The following is a 17199-nucleotide window of genomic DNA, read 5'->3' on the forward strand; positions in this document are numbered from 1 at the left end:
ATTGATCTGTGATTCCTTCCATGACAAATGTGGACAAAGGTTGACAGGATTTTATGTCTGCAATGGACATTAGTGAAACTCGAAAATCAATGATAAATAAAAGTTCAGCGCACTGTCTTGGGGGGTCCAGATGACCCCACTTTTAATGTGAACAAGCCAAGGAGAGCAGAGGGGTTAGAGCAGGGTGTCAAACTCAATCACACAAGGGGCCAAAATCCAAAACGCACCTTAGGTTGCAGGCCGAAGAGGATAATCATTTAAAACTAAAGTCGATAGCTGAAAACACTATATAGCTAAAAACGCTGAAGCTGATAGCTGAAGACGCTGAAGTCGATGGCTGAAGACGCTGAAGTTGATAGCTGAAGACGCTGAAGTCGATGGCTGAAGACGCTGAAGTCGATAGCTGAAGATACTGAAGTCGATGGCTGAAGACGCTGAAGTCGATAGCTGAAGATACTGAAGTCGATAGCTGAAAACACCAAATTCAATAGCTGAAAATGCAGAAGTCAATAGCTGAAAACCCTGAAGTCGTTAGCTGAAAATGCTGAAGCTGATGGCTAAAAACACTGAAGTAGTTAACTGAAAACCCTGAGGTCAGTAGCTGAAAACACTGAAGTTGATAGCCAGCTAAAATATTACATAAACGCCAAATTGGCCTAAAAAAATGTGGTTAGCCTTGTGCAGTGGATAGATCTCTACATTTATGGACCGATTATTTATCTACTAAGCTTGGATCGATTTATTGATTTTATCAACCCAGCACCACTGGAAAGTGCAAACCACCCTATACTCCACAGGTCCAAACAGGAAATAAGGCAATCCATTCAGCAGAATCAGACTACGTTTCTCTTTTTTTCTTATTCTCTCAATTTACGACCTAACTAGCGCCAGCTGCTGAATCGGTGCATGCCCAACCATAGCACCTACACTATGTGGGTCAACATAAGCTGAGGCTGATGGTTACTTGGGTAAATATTTGAGTACATTCTGAGTGCCGTTTCACCCTTTAAAACAGATATATGTTGTTTAAAAAGACCAGATATGCAAGTATAGAAGAAAGTAGATCTTCGATGAGGAAAGAGCTGAAGAAAAGCCTCTGAGGGATTTTGTCTTCTCCGCCAAAGTAGATAATTCCAGAACTAAGTGGAAACATGTGAGTGTATGTGTGGTTTGTCAAAAGAGGAGCACGTATTCTTTCATTATCATACCAGGAGTCAGATTTCAAAGCTGATCTTGTGACGAGTATCACCTTTTGCTGATTCCTCAGGAAAACACTGATGTTTTTCAGATAAAACTCTGCTACATTTAGATGGGTAAAAAACTCTGGATTTCTGGCTGTAATCATACATTATAAATTTGCTTTAAGAGACAAACAGATACAAAGATTTTCTCAGGCCTGCTTTACATGATTTTGTTTATGGAAATCGACTTGGAGCAAGACCACATTTTTGGAGCTGTGTCAGTATGCTTTTGTTCAGATGAGTGCAAGCCCAAAGAAACGGAATAAGTTGGTGGCTGTGGGGAAAAAAAAGTGGAACTAGAAAAGTTGCATTACCTGCAATAATGCTAGTGTGAATGCTTTCTGCTGAAAGTAGTCGCTGAAGATGCTGAAGCTTTTTGCTGAAAATGCTGACGCCATTGGCTTTAATTGCTGAAGGGATTTGCTGAAAATGCAAAACGGATTTGCAAAATGTTAAATTTGCTTAAAGATGGGAAATTTTGTTAAAGAACTAATAAAAAGTGCTGAAGTTGACCTACATTTTAGAAAAAAATGTTGTAAAATTGCTTAAAAATCCACAATACATGCAAATTTTTCAAAAATATTTAGAATGTTGCCTAAATATTAGCTAAACTCCAAAATAGCCTAAAGTTCCTCAGTAAACTAAATTAGTCAAAACCGCTAAAATAGAAGCTAAACTCTAATTAGCCTAAAAAAACCTCAGTAGCAAACAAATCAGCCCCAAAATTTAGCATCTTACTAAAATATTAGCTAGTTTCCAAGTTAGCATAAAAAAATCTCAGTAGCTGCCAAATTAGCCAAAAAAGCTAGCAGATTGCTTAAATTCTAGCTAAACTCCAAACAAGCCTAAAATTTCTCAGTAAACTAAATTAGACAAAAATATTAGCATGTTGCTAAAATATTAGCTACATTCCAAATGATCATAAAAAAACCTCAGTAAATGCAAACATAGCCAAAAAGGCTAGCACATTGCCTAGATACTGGCTAAACTCAAAAATAGGCTAAAATTCCTCAGTAAACTAAATTAGTCAAAAACGTTATCCTGTTGCTGAAATAAAAGCTAAACTCTAAAATAACTGAAAAAACTTCAGTAGATAACAAATTAGAAAAAAAAGTTAGCATGTTGCTAAAATATTAGCTAAACTCCAGATTAGCATAAAAACCCCAGTAGAAGCCAAATTAGGTTAAAAAAGCTAGCTCGTTGCTTAAATACTGGCTAAACTCCAAAATAGCATAAAGTTCTTCAGTAAACTAAATGAGTCAAAAAAAATTAGCATGTTGCTAAAAGAGAAGCTAAACTCTAAATTAGCCTAAAAAACACCAGTAGTTAACAAATTAGTCAAAAACGGTTAGCATGTTGCAAAAATATTAGCTAAACTCTAAATTTTCTGAAAATTACTATAAAATATAAAATCATAGTCCATGAATATATTTAAAGGCTTGTTGCTGATCTACTTAAAAAAATTCATTTCCAATGGACTATATTTTGCTCAATATTTCAAAAACTATAAAGTTTATGAATACCAAAAATACAAGCAGTAGCTGAATGTTTTGATTACTGAAATCGATGAAAGTGTGACTGAGTTTTACATACTGAAAACATATGGAAATGAGGAGGAGAATCACTATAGTGTGAATGCTTACTAAACATTCACACAGTTATTATACTGTGAGATTTCTTCATTCACACTCAGAAAAGGGATTTTCCATGTTTCCGTGCTGGAGTTGGTTTTAGTCTGGTCACATTTTATAAATGTATCTTGGAAACAGACTTGTGATCCACCAGCGGCGATGACTAAAGAAGTTGTTGTGATTGGGCAGCGCAGGAGGAAGTCCTGGACCTAAACTGTTCCAGGAAGTAGGAGTGAGGTTGAGTTGGTCGCTTGACTTGGTGTCACATGTTGCCACGCCGACGCAGGCCTCTAATGCTGGCACTCAGCTGTCCGGTCAACGCATCCATCAACGTAGGAGACGCCATCGATCTTTGTTGCTGTTGCCATAGCAACCGTTTTTTTTTTTCTTTTCCAAGACACTGCCCTTGAAATGATCTCCTCTTCTTTTCCGGAAGAGCTGCCACTACTGGGTGGACGGTACTGGGAAGGGTGGAGGTGGTGCGGTCATGAAAACACACAGAAGGAGAGAGCAGCAGGGAGACGGGAGGAGTAGGAGGCGAGCAGATGAAGAGATTCCCAGGTGGTGCTGGTGGTTGTGTAGTTTGGTTTGTCGTTTGCATACAACACATTGTGTTTTGTTCTTCCAGCTCGCTGTTCTCCATTTGTTTTGCTTCTACCGTCTGTTTCTCCTACGCTAATATTTCCTCGCAGGTGGCAGATGTAAAAACTAAAGAATGATGGAAAATAAATCTGTTTTGCTGTCAGAAAATATTAAGCTTTAACATTTGGTGCTGCATCACTAAACTGTAGCAGTTTTGTTTTGATTAAATCAGAAAAAAGTATGATTTCATAAACAAAGTGGTACTAATTAATAATCCTCCACATCATGATACCACCAACCTGAATGATTTTATAATGCAAGTTAGATTTGTATTTTAATATTTGCTGCTAAAATAAACACTTATCTCAGCAGATGTTTTCAAACCTCCTTTGTTTAGCTTTAATGAAGCCGTACGCGCTGCAGCCTCAGTTTCCTGTTTCTAATGGACGGATGTGTCGTTTGGGCTTCTGTTTGGAGGGGATATTCTGCATTCTTTGGTTTAAACTGGTACCTTTCAATTAGGGTTGTGAACATTAACGCACGCGGTTAATCAAAAAAGAATTAACACGTTAATATGAATTAACGCAATTTAATCGTAGAATCAGTCCTTCACTTTGATTCCGCGGTTCAGGCTTCCATGGCATTCGTTAAAGCATTTCGTTGGGTATTATCCTGCTTATACCTTGATCACTTACAAAATAAATAAATATTCAATCAGTTTTTAGTACTTTATTCTTGTGGTTTAGGTCACTTCTTCACAAAAAGAGACTATTTGATCCGTGGTCCGGTGCCATATTGTACAAATAAATCTTCCCTGGTAAAAGGTTGCGATTATTCATGATTAATCCCAACATAAAAGTACGATTAATTAATTTTTTGTAATCGAGTGACAACACTTATTAAAAATAAATGTTCTCAATCTGAGTTTCGTGTGATTTCATATTGTGATTATTTGCAGATAATAAGTGGTCAGCAAATACTAAGACAAAAAAAAAAAATTGCGATTAATCGCAATTTTTTTTTTTTCCAGGTTTGCAATTAATTAGTACTTTTTTTTAATTGAATCCCGGCCCTACTTTCAATATTATACAGTTGCAAGAGGAATTATGTGAACCTTTTGGGAATACCTCTATTTCTGGAGATATCTAAATCCCAAAAAATTGCCTCGAATCATTGCTTAAATCACACCAAAATATGTTTTATTGAACAATTGTGTGACCAGTTTGTGATTATGAAGTTTTTAACCAAAATCCCACAACCTAAAAGTCTCAAAAAGCCATGTTTCATGTTGATCTGAACCCTCTGATTCCAAAATCTCCTCTGAGGGGGCGTGGCTTTTGGAGCGGTGCCGGTCACCACCCACAAACTTTGCGAAAAAACTCTCAGGCAGATCAGGAAGCTTGCACATGCGCTCTTGGCCCCGGCCACTGTGACATCACAACGGCCCGTTAATTCAAACAGAGTGTTTCTGCGACAGTTTGATTGACAGAGATTTAAAAGGAAGAAGACTCAGAAATGCCCAAACGAAATGATTTCTTATTACATTTGTTCTCTTTCATAAGAAAAATGCAACCCATGCATGTTAAAAACTCCCAAAACAGGATTTTAATCTGAGCGGGGGCTTTAAAGTAACCAATGGCAACCTGCATTTAAAAGTCACAGAAATCAATATTTTTAAACTCATTCGATCCTCAAGAAAATAGTGTTTTAAACTTGTTATTGTGGCATTTTCCTCATGATGGACATATATCAGAGAAAACATTTCTGTGTTTTAGTGGTTAATTTGTACTGAAATAAATCCAATATTATAACAAGTAACTGCATTATATCACAACAGACTTTAAAGTTTTGCCTAGACACCTTAGATAAGCAATTTGTGGCTCAAAGGCGATGCAGCAAATGCTATTAGGTGAGAATACTCCTTACTCATTGTGAGCAGGCTCTGGATCTCTAGTCTGACTCGTCAGCAGTCGGCCTGCACTGCTGCAATGCTGCATCATGTTCCAAAGTTTGTGTGGGTGTGTCGGGCCCCCACTGCAGCAGGACCACCTGAGCCCCCGAGTGTGTGCTGAGGGAACCCGACACCACTATTGATTTCACAAATGGACGAGCGCCCTGAAGGGAAGCAGGCGAGCTGACGCATCCTCAGAGCGCTCACACCAGAGAAAAAAATAATGTCGGCTTGTCTTTTTTTTTTTTCCGTCTTTACGTTTCCATTTTGAGAAAATTTGAAGAAGCATAAGTTGGATGCTCATCGTCTGCAGATGCATCACCTTCAGTGGCCTGAGTCATTATTTCGAGCCACACAATGAAGCCTTGTGATAACTGCATGTTTGGTAGCATGACTGCACACGTAGCGGTGTGAGGACGCGTTGCCGTGACAACAGCCGCCGCCCGCCGTTTGGCTAGCCGATACTCATGAGCTGTCGAGTCCCCACACCTACCCACACTTCCACACTCTGCAGCCTCACTTCCTCCTCCCTCCATCTCCATCTGTCCTCCTCTGACGTCCCTTTTTTTCTTTTTCACCCTCCTCTCTTTAATTGGCCGTCTAGGACAGAGGAGCTTGCTGTGTCATGCTCCGCCTGAGTGAACCCAAATGTGTCGGTGGGTCCATACGGGTGCCTCTGTTTACATGCCACTGACCATGCTCGACTAATGTCAGTGGAGCTCTTATTTTGGCGAGTCCTCTAATCCACCGTCCAACAGCCAGAACGGCTCTCCGGTTATTGTGTCCATCCGTCATTCCTCTGATGCTCCTGCTCAGTTATGCCCCCTCCCACTCCCAACAATCCTCCCTTTTATGTGACACATGTCGTCTCTTATTATAGTACCCTAAAAAAAAAGAAAAAACAATATCTTTGGACCGAACAGCGCTTCTCTAAAGATGGAAGCTCAGTTAAAGTTTAATACCACACATTTCTAAAGACAAAATGGCAAAAATAGACGATTTTTCAGTGTTGTTATTCATGAAAATATTTAATATTTAAGTGTGTCTAGATCATGTGTGACATGTAAGTCGAGGCCCGGGGGCCGGATCCGCCCCTCCAGATCCTTTTTATTTTATTGTTATTAATGTCCTGATGTTATCTTTTTTTAACTTGTGTAATTTTGACAATATATATTTTTATGGAGAGTAAAATATTAAAAGTTAATTTAAGGTTTAAGTTGATTTATTCTGGAATAGTATACTTGCATTTTTATTATTTATAATTATGTTAAAAATTTACGGTTTTAAACTATTAAAAATTGGCATTCTGATAGTTGTTTTGACTAATTTAGGCATTTTTTTCAGTTTTTTATGCTAATTTGAAATTCAGCTAATATTTCAGTTACATGCTAGCTATTATTTTTTGTTTGTTTGTTTTTTAGGCCAATTTGAAGTTTAGCTAATATTTCAGCTACATGCTAGCTCTTTTGGCTAATTTATGATTTTCTTTCAGTTTTTTAGCCTAATTTGGAGTTTTGCCATTATTTTAAGCTACTTGTTAGCTATTTTAGCTAATTTAGGATTTATAGTTTTTTAGGCTAATTTGGTATTTAACTAATATTTTAGCTGGCCTATCAGCTTCAGGGTTTTCAGCTCTTAGCTTTAGTGATTTCAGCTGTCATCCTCCGTGTTTTTAGCATCTTCAGCTACCAAATTCAGCTCACAGAATTCAACTAGCATTATCACAGGCAATGCTATAAATCTTGTTTTAGTTAGTTTAAAGCTAATGATGGCTAAGTGTGTGTTTTACATCCACTTTGCACATGACCCGATTAGTCGACTAATCGGAAAAAATATTCCAAATTTAGTCGGCTATTAAAATAATCGTTTGTGTCAGCACTATTTGGCAGTTTCCATTATTTAATATTAAACTGTGCTAACCAATAGCCCCAAATTCTAACGTTGTGTTTATGTTTGTTTTTTTTTTAACTCTTGAAATTTTTTCACCCTGTCTAACAGTAACATCAAATAAAAGCAAGCTTTTTATTTGTCAGCTTGAAGATGTTCTCTGCGTAATTCGGGTCGAGTCATTGGAAATATTTGCAGATCCTCCTGAAGTATGCAGGCTTTTTATGGTTGTTCTATGCAGATGATGTAGCGTAAGGGTTGTGTGTTTTATACCATGCATGTCTGAGAGCACAGTAATCCCATCACAGCAGGAGCTGGCAGCGCCGCTTTGATTTTCTGCCATGTTGGTTAATCTTTTTACAAATAGCCTCACATGATACAAGTATTCCCATGAACTGTAACTAACGTTGTACGATGGAGATTGCTGGTGAGGAATGAATCTAGTTCGTAATCTGATTCTGGGATTGATGAAAGAATACAAATGAAACGCTCATGAAAAAAAGTCCTGTTGGCTGTAGGAAAACGTCTGGTTTTGTGGATCCTCAGCTCTTGGTGTCCCGTTTTTGTCTCCAGACCCTTTTGGTTGCTTCAGGTCAGTGAAGTTTTAAAGTCTCCCCACACGTCACTGGATTGAATGTCAAAATCCACTCCTGACAAGTTGGGAAGTGAGTTATTTGTTGTTGTTTCGTCTAGTTTTTGTCACATTTCACACAAGATTGATGGTTGATGAATGCGGCTTGTAATAAAGAGAAGAAAGAAAGCATGCATGTTAGCGGAAATGAACCGAAGATCCTCGTCTGTACTGCACATACAAGCCTGGAAGTCATTACATGTTATGATCTGTTTCATATCAGGAGGCAGTTAAATCAGACGGGCTTTGTTCTTTTTACAAAAGGTCTCGTGTGACAGATTACAGGATGCTCTGGTGATGTAGAATGTCATCACGATATCTAGAAGCCTGCCATTTCGCTGTGGTTTTATGGGTTGATGGTGCATGCTGGGATGGCAGCTAGATATCAGTGGTAGTGAGTCATTGTGAGGTTGGAGGATCAGGCCCAGGTAGAAGCATTCAGACCTAGAAGAAAGACACTAGACTAAGGCTAATACACCAGAGAAGAAACAATTGTATTCTTGGATTTCTTGATTCCAACCTCAACATTCGCATGTTAGTCAGAATGTGGTGCTGGAATTCATATTCAGTACTAAATCCAGGCTGGTGGTGGTAGTATAGTTGTATGGGAGGTCTTTTCTTTATCACATTTCAGTTCCTGTTGTACCAATCCAGAAGGATACTGGACTGGCTGAGTTTACTGTTCTCTAAAAACCTCAGATTCAGGAATCAGATTTTCTCAAAAGGTAACAGTGCGACTTATGATCCAATCTGTCTTATGAATGAATTCTGCTTGTGTTTACTGACCTAAAACTGGTTTTCTGTGGTTTAGGATTCTCAAAAATATGTCAAAACTTTTTAGTTTGACTTCGGTCGACTACAAAGCCGCTTGATGGATTGTTGGAGCATTATGGGTACCTCAGTCAGGAGCCTAGCAGAGTGATGCCTACTGTGGTGTTATTGTCCATAAAGTTTTACTTCTCTGTTGTGTTGCTCTCTTCTGCAAAGGCTGATTATTGGAGATAAAGGAGGAAAAATATCACATTTCACTGGAAAAACTTCCTATCAACCCCTCTGTCCAGTCGCCTGAGAAGCAAGAAAGTTATAAAAAATCAAACTCGCAGTTTAATATGTTAATGCAACAGTGTTTAGAAGTCTAGAATTCAGCTCAAGGAGGGAGAAGCTGGAGACTGAAGTTGGGTTGACACTAGTGCTGCTACAAACTTTTATTTTAATAGTCGACTAATCACCGATTATTTTGTCCAATTAGTCGACTAATCAGGTCATGATTAAACTGGGTGTAAAACACACATCTTAGCCATCATTAGCTTTAAACTAACTAAAAACTAGATATATAGTATTACCTGCAATTATGCTAGTGTTAATTGCTGTATCCTGAATTTGGCCTGAAGATGCTAGTGCTGCTAGCTGAAGATAATGAAGCGGATAGCCAGCTAAAATATTGGTTAAATGTGAAATTAGCATTAAAAAGTAAAATAAAGCCTAAGTTAGCCAAAACAGCTAGCATGTAAATATTAGCCTAACTCCAAAACAACCTAAAAAAAACTTTTAAAAAGGCTAAATTAGCCAAAACAGCTAGCATGTAGCTTAAATATTAGCTAAACTCAAAATTAGCCTAAAAAGCTAAAAAGGCTAAATTAGCCAAAATTGCTAGCATGTAGCTGAAATATTAGCTAAACTCCAAAATAACGTAAAAAACAGAAAAATCCTCTAATTAGCCAAAATAGCTAGCATGTAGCTAAAATATTAGCTAAACTCCAAATTAGCCTTAGAAACTAAAAAATCTCAAATAAGCATACAAGCTAGCATGTAGCTGAAATATAAACTCCAAAATAGGCTCTTTTTTGCTTTGTTTTTTAGGCTGTTTTGGAATTTATAACATTTTAGCTACATGCTAGCTGTTTCGGCTAACTTTGACTTTTTTCCTGTGTTTTTATGCTAATTTGGCATTTAACTAATATTTTAGCTGGCTATCAGCTTCAGGGTTTTCAGTTATTAGCTTCAGCGATTTTAGCTATCAATTTCAGCATCTTCAACTATCAGCACTAGCATCTTCAGAAGCCAAATTCAGCTAACAGCATTCACACTAGCATTATCACACATTATGTTAAATGTCTAGTTATTAGTTAGTTGAAAGCTAATGATAGTTGGGTTTACATCCACTTTATGCCTGACCCAATTAGTTGACTATTCGGAAAAAATAATAGATGATTAGTTGACTAATAAAATAAATGTTTGTGGCAGCTCTAATGCTAACTGCAGCAACCTCGGAGCACCTTTAGGCATTCTGGGAAGTGTGATCATACCTGCAATCCAGTGCACGTCATTGTCCAAAAAATACATTGTTTCCTTCATATTATGCCGGATCAATGCTAACTAAAAAGTATTAAATGTATTAGTTTCAGCATAATTGATCATCTATAAAATGGACAAGGAAGCTACACTTTAGTCAACAACAACAAACAAACCATTTCAGATGATAGTTTTTAAGACCTGGATTGAGTTAAATGTGCTGAAATGGAATTGTTGAGGGTTCATTTGTTTTGTTTTTCATATTTGCATGTCTCAGAACTTGACTTGCCTGAAATACTTTCAGTTTCTCTGAAGAAAATGGTCAAACACAGCTTTTAATTTTTCTATCCCACAACTGTAGCACTTAAAATGTTTACAGCCTCTGCAGCTAAAGACTCTTGGGAGCATTTGTATCCCACAAAACTCTGAAAAATTCCTAATTTGTTTTCTGTCCAGTGTCAGACGAAATATAGCTACAACTTTAAGAAGCAGATGTCTTTTCTGCTCTGTTTTTGGATTATTTTTGTGGAAATAAAAGCACAGGATACATATTTTTAGATGAAAAGTGTCAGACATTTCCTTAAATACACTTCTGCGGGCCACTTTAACGATCCGTGCATGTGATTCACTGTTTCAGAGGGGAGACAGAATGGGCTTTGGTGGTGTATTTTATCATGTGGTAGTCTCAAAGTGGAGTGGGGGCGTCCACACTGATGTTTACAGAGCAGCAGTGGAGCATTTCTATTTTATTATTTTTCCTGTGAAGTGTGAAAGGCTGCATTTGTAACCCAGATGTTTTAGAGCTCTAACGCTTAAAACATTTTTCTCTCTTTTTATTCAAATTTGATTAAGGCCTGAGCTGACTTTTTACAGTTTCTGATTGATCAGACGGGATGGCTACAAATCAAGCAGGGGGGTAGATCTCGGGGACCATTTTTTATGTTGGTATTCCTTCCCTGTCTGCAGATAATCAGGCAACAGCACTTTTAATTCCTTAAAACAATGGTACCAAGTATGTGACCTGCCTGCAGAACCAATAAACTGGCATGTCCGCTTCACCCGCAGTTGAATGTGAATCAACCGAACAACAGCGCTCTGTCCCCATCATGAAAATGAATTAAGGAGGAGCCAGCCAAGTAGACTTAATCTGTCCTTTGAGATAATTTCATGCTCTCCTTCCCTTTGTGTTAATGCAAATTGCTCACGAGGCTTTGTCTGCTTATCTTTTTATTCCTACGTTGGAGCGGCGAGGTCGATGCCTCAGAGTGGACTCTCTCAGTCCTCCGAAGGGTTCCATGTTTGGAGAGGATTGTTTTGCCATCAGCTGCTTTCTGTGCTTACAGTTGTGCAACATATTGTGACAAAAACTCTCAAGCAGCATCATAATGCAAATGTGAGAAGTCGGTTTCCTGATGCTGGAAAAAGGGTTTTTCTATTATGGCAATAAAAGGAGTTTTGTGGCTTGAATTTGAATTTGAATTTCTACATTTGAAAAGTGATGATTTACATTTCTCGTATTTGAATCTGTTATTTTTGTCTGCAGTTTGTTGTTTTTATTTGGTTTTCTTCCTCGAGGTTGTGTGAAGTCTTAAAAAGGTGAACCCGATTCCGCTGCAAATTAACTGGTTCATGATGAATCAAATGCAATCTCTTGTAGAACAAAAAATGTGCAAAAGTGACCAAGTCTTCCGAAAGTATTGGGTCCAAAATAATATATATATAAATGTCATATTTAAGGTTTATAAAAGTATTTTCTGTAAACTGTTACTAATATTTTGTGTCAATTGGTAACTTAACATCAGAGCCAACAGAAATTACATGTGGAGTTCCCCAAGGCTCTATCCTGGGCCCACTGCTATTTACATTCCAATTAGGGGTAGGTAAAATGTTTTAAGGTTTCTAAACATTGACAGAAGGAGCGGACCAAGACCAAATCTGCAAAATGGGAGGGGTTACAGTCGTTAGATATTTATTCACTGTTTCAGATCCCTTTAGATTTCAAAATAAAGCTAGTTGCAGTTCATAAAACAACCACTTGGACTCTGTTAATGTTCCTACTAAAAATTCCAGGAACGTTATTGTCTTAAAGAAAAAAGGTTTGACGTCACTACAGAGCTTCAATCCTCTTCTTTTCCTTTCGGCTTTTCCCGTCAGGGGTCGCCACAGAACAGATTAAGGCAGTCACAAAATCCAAAATCAGTCTACTATCATCTCAACGGTTAAAAAAATCCATCAGGAAACAGCAGCTTATTCAGAACTCTGCTGCTCGGGTTCTCACAAGGACCAAGAAAGTAGACCACATCAGTCCAGTTCTGAGGTCTTTACACTGGTTACCTGTCTGTCAGAGGATAGACTTTAAAGTTCTGTTACTGGTTTATAAAGCTTTGAATGGTTTAGCACCAAAATACATGACTGACCTCCTGACCCAGTATGTACCAGCCAGACCTCTCCGGTCATCAGGATCCGGTCTTTTATCAGTTCCTAGAGTCAGAACTAAACATTAGATCTCCTGAAACACTTAGTGGATTTAAATCCAGGTTAAGGATTTTTTTTTATTTTATTTTAATGATCACGCTTTTACTATTTCTATTGATTGTTTCTTTTAATGTTTTATGTAAAGCAGTTTGAATAGTGCTCTACATATAAACGTGCCTTGCTTTGCCTATCAGTTAAGAAGTTAAGATAAGGATAAAATAACTATAAAACAGCCGCCACACTGCGCCACATGCATTTTATTTTGAAATTACTCCGCAGTCCCCTTTAAAACCAGGATGCTGGCATTACAGAAACAACATATGCAAAAACAAAATTTAGTTGTATTAAACTGTGCAAAATGGGAGGAGTTACAGTCGTTAAATGGTTATTTATTCACTGTTTCAGAACCCTTCAGAATTCAAAATAAAGCTAGTTGCAGTTCATCAAACAACCAGTAGGACTCTGTTAATGTTCCTACTAAAAGTTCCAGGAAGTTCCTTTTTCTCCCAGGATACATTTAATATCTATTCTAATTTCTCTGATTTACTTATTTATTTTTGTTCTGGTTTCATATGGGGGTGTGGCTTAATGATTGACAGGAGTTTCTCAGTTCATCGCTCTAAATCAGGGGTGTCAAACTAAATCACACAGAGGGAAAAATTCCAAAACACAGCTTAGGTCGTGGGCCGAACAGGATAAACATTTATCGAACAAACTAAAACAAAATTTTTAAAAATGTAAATTTTAACATTATTATGAACTAGATATATAGGATTACCTGTGATAATGCTAGTGTGAATGCTGTAAGCTGAATTTGGCCAATAAAGATGCTAGTGCTGATAGTTGAAGATGCTGAAATCGATGAAGTTAATAGCCAGCTAAAATATTAGCTAAATGCTAAATTAGCCTAAAAAAAAAAAACTTGGGTTTGCCAACAAAGCTAGCATGTAGCTGAAAAAAATAACTAAACTTCAAAATATCCTAAAAAACTGAAAAAGTCTAAATTAGCCAAAACAGCTAGCATGTAGCTGAAATATTAGCTAAACTCCAAAAAAAACCTAAAATGCCAAACAGTCTAAAAAGCTAGCAGAATGACAAATTTTTAAAACTGTAACTTTTTAACATAATTATCAATAATAAAAAGGCAGGAATATTATTCCAGAATAAATCAATTTAAACCTTAAATAACTTTCAATATTTTATGCTCTATAAAAATATATTTTGTCAAAATGATACAGGTTAGAAATGAGCGCAAGATAACATCGGGTCATTAATAACAGTAAAATAAAATGACTTTGACACACGTGCACTAAAATGTTCTGATTTTAGCCTGTTAGTCCCAAATAAATGAACAAAAATGTTCCTTTTTTCCAGTTTTTTTCACCTTTGTGGCTAACTAACTCTTCACTAACCTTGTGACGTCATCCATGAGAAGATTCCCCCTTAAAACTCAGAGCTAAGCGGCTCTTAAACTGTTTAACTTTTCCGTTTCAGTTCACGTTTACAGTCACGACTCGCATTTCCTGAAATGTCAGGGTTCAGTCACGTCCAGCTCGTTTCCATGGGATCGTCTCAAAGGGGATGGACCTCCCAATCACCCCCTGCATCCTCATGTCCTCGTTCCCACAGAGCGTCCATGTCTGCTGCTGCCCTCTGTTTGACAGCACCGTGCTTCCTGTGAGCACTTGGAGTGCCGGGCCTCTTTAAGAGGCTTTGAGAACACAACTTTCACACAATCTGGACAGAAACTGAGCGGCTCTTCAGCCTCCGTTTGTCCCGCCTCGTCTTTTTACTTGACGATTCTGCATTTCTAAAATCTACAAAAGCACTCCACAGAGAGACCTTTATTCTTGCAGCTTTTACCCCTAGAGCCACCCAGCAGTCTCAGGAGACATCCCAATGTCGGTCAGATGAGATATGAAGAGCATTTAGTGTGATGAAGGGAAAGAACAAAGGCTGCCATTAGTTTTGGGATAATGCTTTTGGATGCACGCACACACGGCGAGCTTCCCGTCATCCGTGTCACTCAGGTCATCCTCTGGAAGCTTAAAAGCAGGGCCCCAGGTGTTAATTCACTTAAACCTGCAGAAAATGTCCTGCTGAGGCTGTAATTCCATTAGAGTGACAGCAGCAGAGCTATTTTGGAAAAGCATCTGCCTTTTTTGTTGATCTTTTCGCTTCTGCTTTATATTTGATGTTTACACAACATATAGAAATGGTTTATTGAAGATATTGATCGCAGCAGAGGATCATTTGGTTCTTAGTTTCCTCTAAAACGGGTGTCAAACTCAATCACACAGGGGGCCAGAATTCAAAACACACCTTAGGTCGTGGGCCGAACAGGATAAACAGTTATTGAGCACTCTAAAACTATACTTTTAAAACTGTAACTTCTTAACATAATTATAAACTAGATATGTAGCATTAACTGCAATAATGTTAGTGTGAGTGCTGTAAACTGAATTTGGCCACTGAAGATGTTAGAGCTGGTAGCTGAAGAAGCTGAAATTGATAACTAAAAATACTGAAGCTGATAGCCAACAAAAATATAAAGTAAATGCAAAATGAGCCTAAAAAACAAACAACAACAAAAAAACTAGCATGTAGCTGAAAAAATGGCTAAACTTCAAAATATCCTCAAAAAAACAAAAGAAAAAAAGCCTAAATTAGCCAAAAACAGCTAACATTTAGCTGAAATATTAGCCTAACTCCAAAATAGAATTGCCGTTTTTTTAAAACATTGAGACTTTAATTTTCTTAACATAATTATTAATAATAAAAAAGCCAAGAATGTTATTTCAGAATAAATTAACTTAAACATTAGTTAGAAATAAGCACAAGATAACATGGGATAATTAATAAAAATAAAATAAAAGGATCTGGAGGGCTGGATAGAATTACCCAGAGGGCCGGATCTTGCCCCTGGGTCTTGACTTTGACACTGCACTAAAACATGTGAGTGGACAGCATCACAAATTGATTTTGAATCACCGCTGCTCCTTTTTTTCCTTTGGGACTCAAATACTTATCAGATCTAATTGTGTTTTGCTGCTGAGGAGCTCAGATTTTCTCCATCCAATTGTTTTTCCTTGCCCTTAAAGGCAGATTTTTATTACGTTTTTGTATGCTTTTATTTTGTACAGCTCATAATTTGTTAAATATTCATATTTTAAAGAAAAAAAAATGTCAAAGAATGTTTTTCCTGTGTAAACGCCCCCTACTGGTTATTTGGTGAACTACAACCGACCTACTTCAACCAGTTTTTGTGGGTTAAAAACCCCAGATCCTCTGCTCCTCACAGAGAGGGGGATGAGTTCATGCGGATCTCAGAATAGCTGCTCTGCATAAGCCCGTACACCAGGGATACTTCTCATGCTCAGGAAACCTCAAATGCATGTTTCTGACCCGCGTCCAGCCACATGTGAGAGCGTGCATCTGCAGAAACGATAACGGCTGTGGGAAATCCTCTAACTTCTGAACTCTGTGGAGGACGCAGTGAAGACGGAGGGAGTTTGGACCTCATTTTTAGCTCCTCGTACACTCCTCTTTTTAAGATAAATCAAAGGGGGGCAAGGGAAGAATTCTGCTCATTCAGGCCATTTCCTGTTCTGGCTCCCCGAACACATTTGGGAGAAAGCTCATCTCAATTTGTTCTCCGAAAGATGAAAAAACGTGATGAGTGCGCCAGAGCAGGAAGACGTCCATCAGCAGCGTGTCATTAAAGCAACAAGTGTCCCTCAGCTGCTTTGTGTGCGTCCGCCTCACACCTTTCGCTTTTCACCGTCTGGATTTGCAAACGTTCAGGAGCAAAGGCAACAAAACGCCACAAATAATGGAAAAAAACAGGACGGGATTGACTTTTAAACAGGTGTAATATGATCATTTATGAAAATTCCACTTGAATTATACAAGTCACTTTATTTGTAATCAAAAGGAAATTTTGTGCCTTTTTTTGTCCTTTCCAGGAATTTTTTAAGTTTGTCTCTCCCTTATTTCAGTTCCATGATTTTGTTTCTTTTTCATCATCCTTTTATAAAGTTTAGCTTTCTCGTGAGTTTATTCAGTCGTTTGAGTTTGTTAAACCTGTTTATTCATCACAGATTTTACATCACTGCTGGGAGTGATGCCTGATGGGATGTTTATTGAAGATATTGATCATTTGGTTCTTAGTTTCCTCTAAAACAGGTGTCAAACTCACTCACACAGGGGGCCAAAATCCAAAACCCCCCTTTGGTCGCGGGCTGAACAGGATGAACATTTACTGAGCACTCTAAAACTACATTTTTAAAACTTTAAAACTGTAACTTTTTAACATAATAATGAACTACTACTCCATAAAAATATATTTGTCAAAGTTATATAAATTAAAAATGAACGCAAGATAACAATGAAATAAAATAATCTGGAGGGCCGGATAGAATTATCTGGAGGGCCGGATCCGGCCCCCGGGCCTTGACTTTGACACATGTGCCCTAAAGGAAACATAAAAATACATATAGTCGATTCTTT

General features: G+C 37.8%; 1 protein-coding gene across 1 annotated transcript in view; it reads left to right on the forward strand.

The window, feature by feature from the left end:
- Positions 1–17199, forward strand: part of raph1b (Ras association (RalGDS/AF-6) and pleckstrin homology domains 1b) — a gene marked incomplete in the record, with an annotated part of 61721 nt that overhangs the window by 27033 nt on the left and 17489 nt on the right.

The sequence above is a fragment of the Oryzias melastigma genome, linkage group LG2 (genome assembly GCF_002922805.2).
Source record: "Oryzias melastigma strain HK-1 linkage group LG2, ASM292280v2, whole genome shotgun sequence".
Classification (NCBI taxonomy): Eukaryota; Metazoa; Chordata; class Actinopteri; order Beloniformes; family Adrianichthyidae; genus Oryzias; species Oryzias melastigma.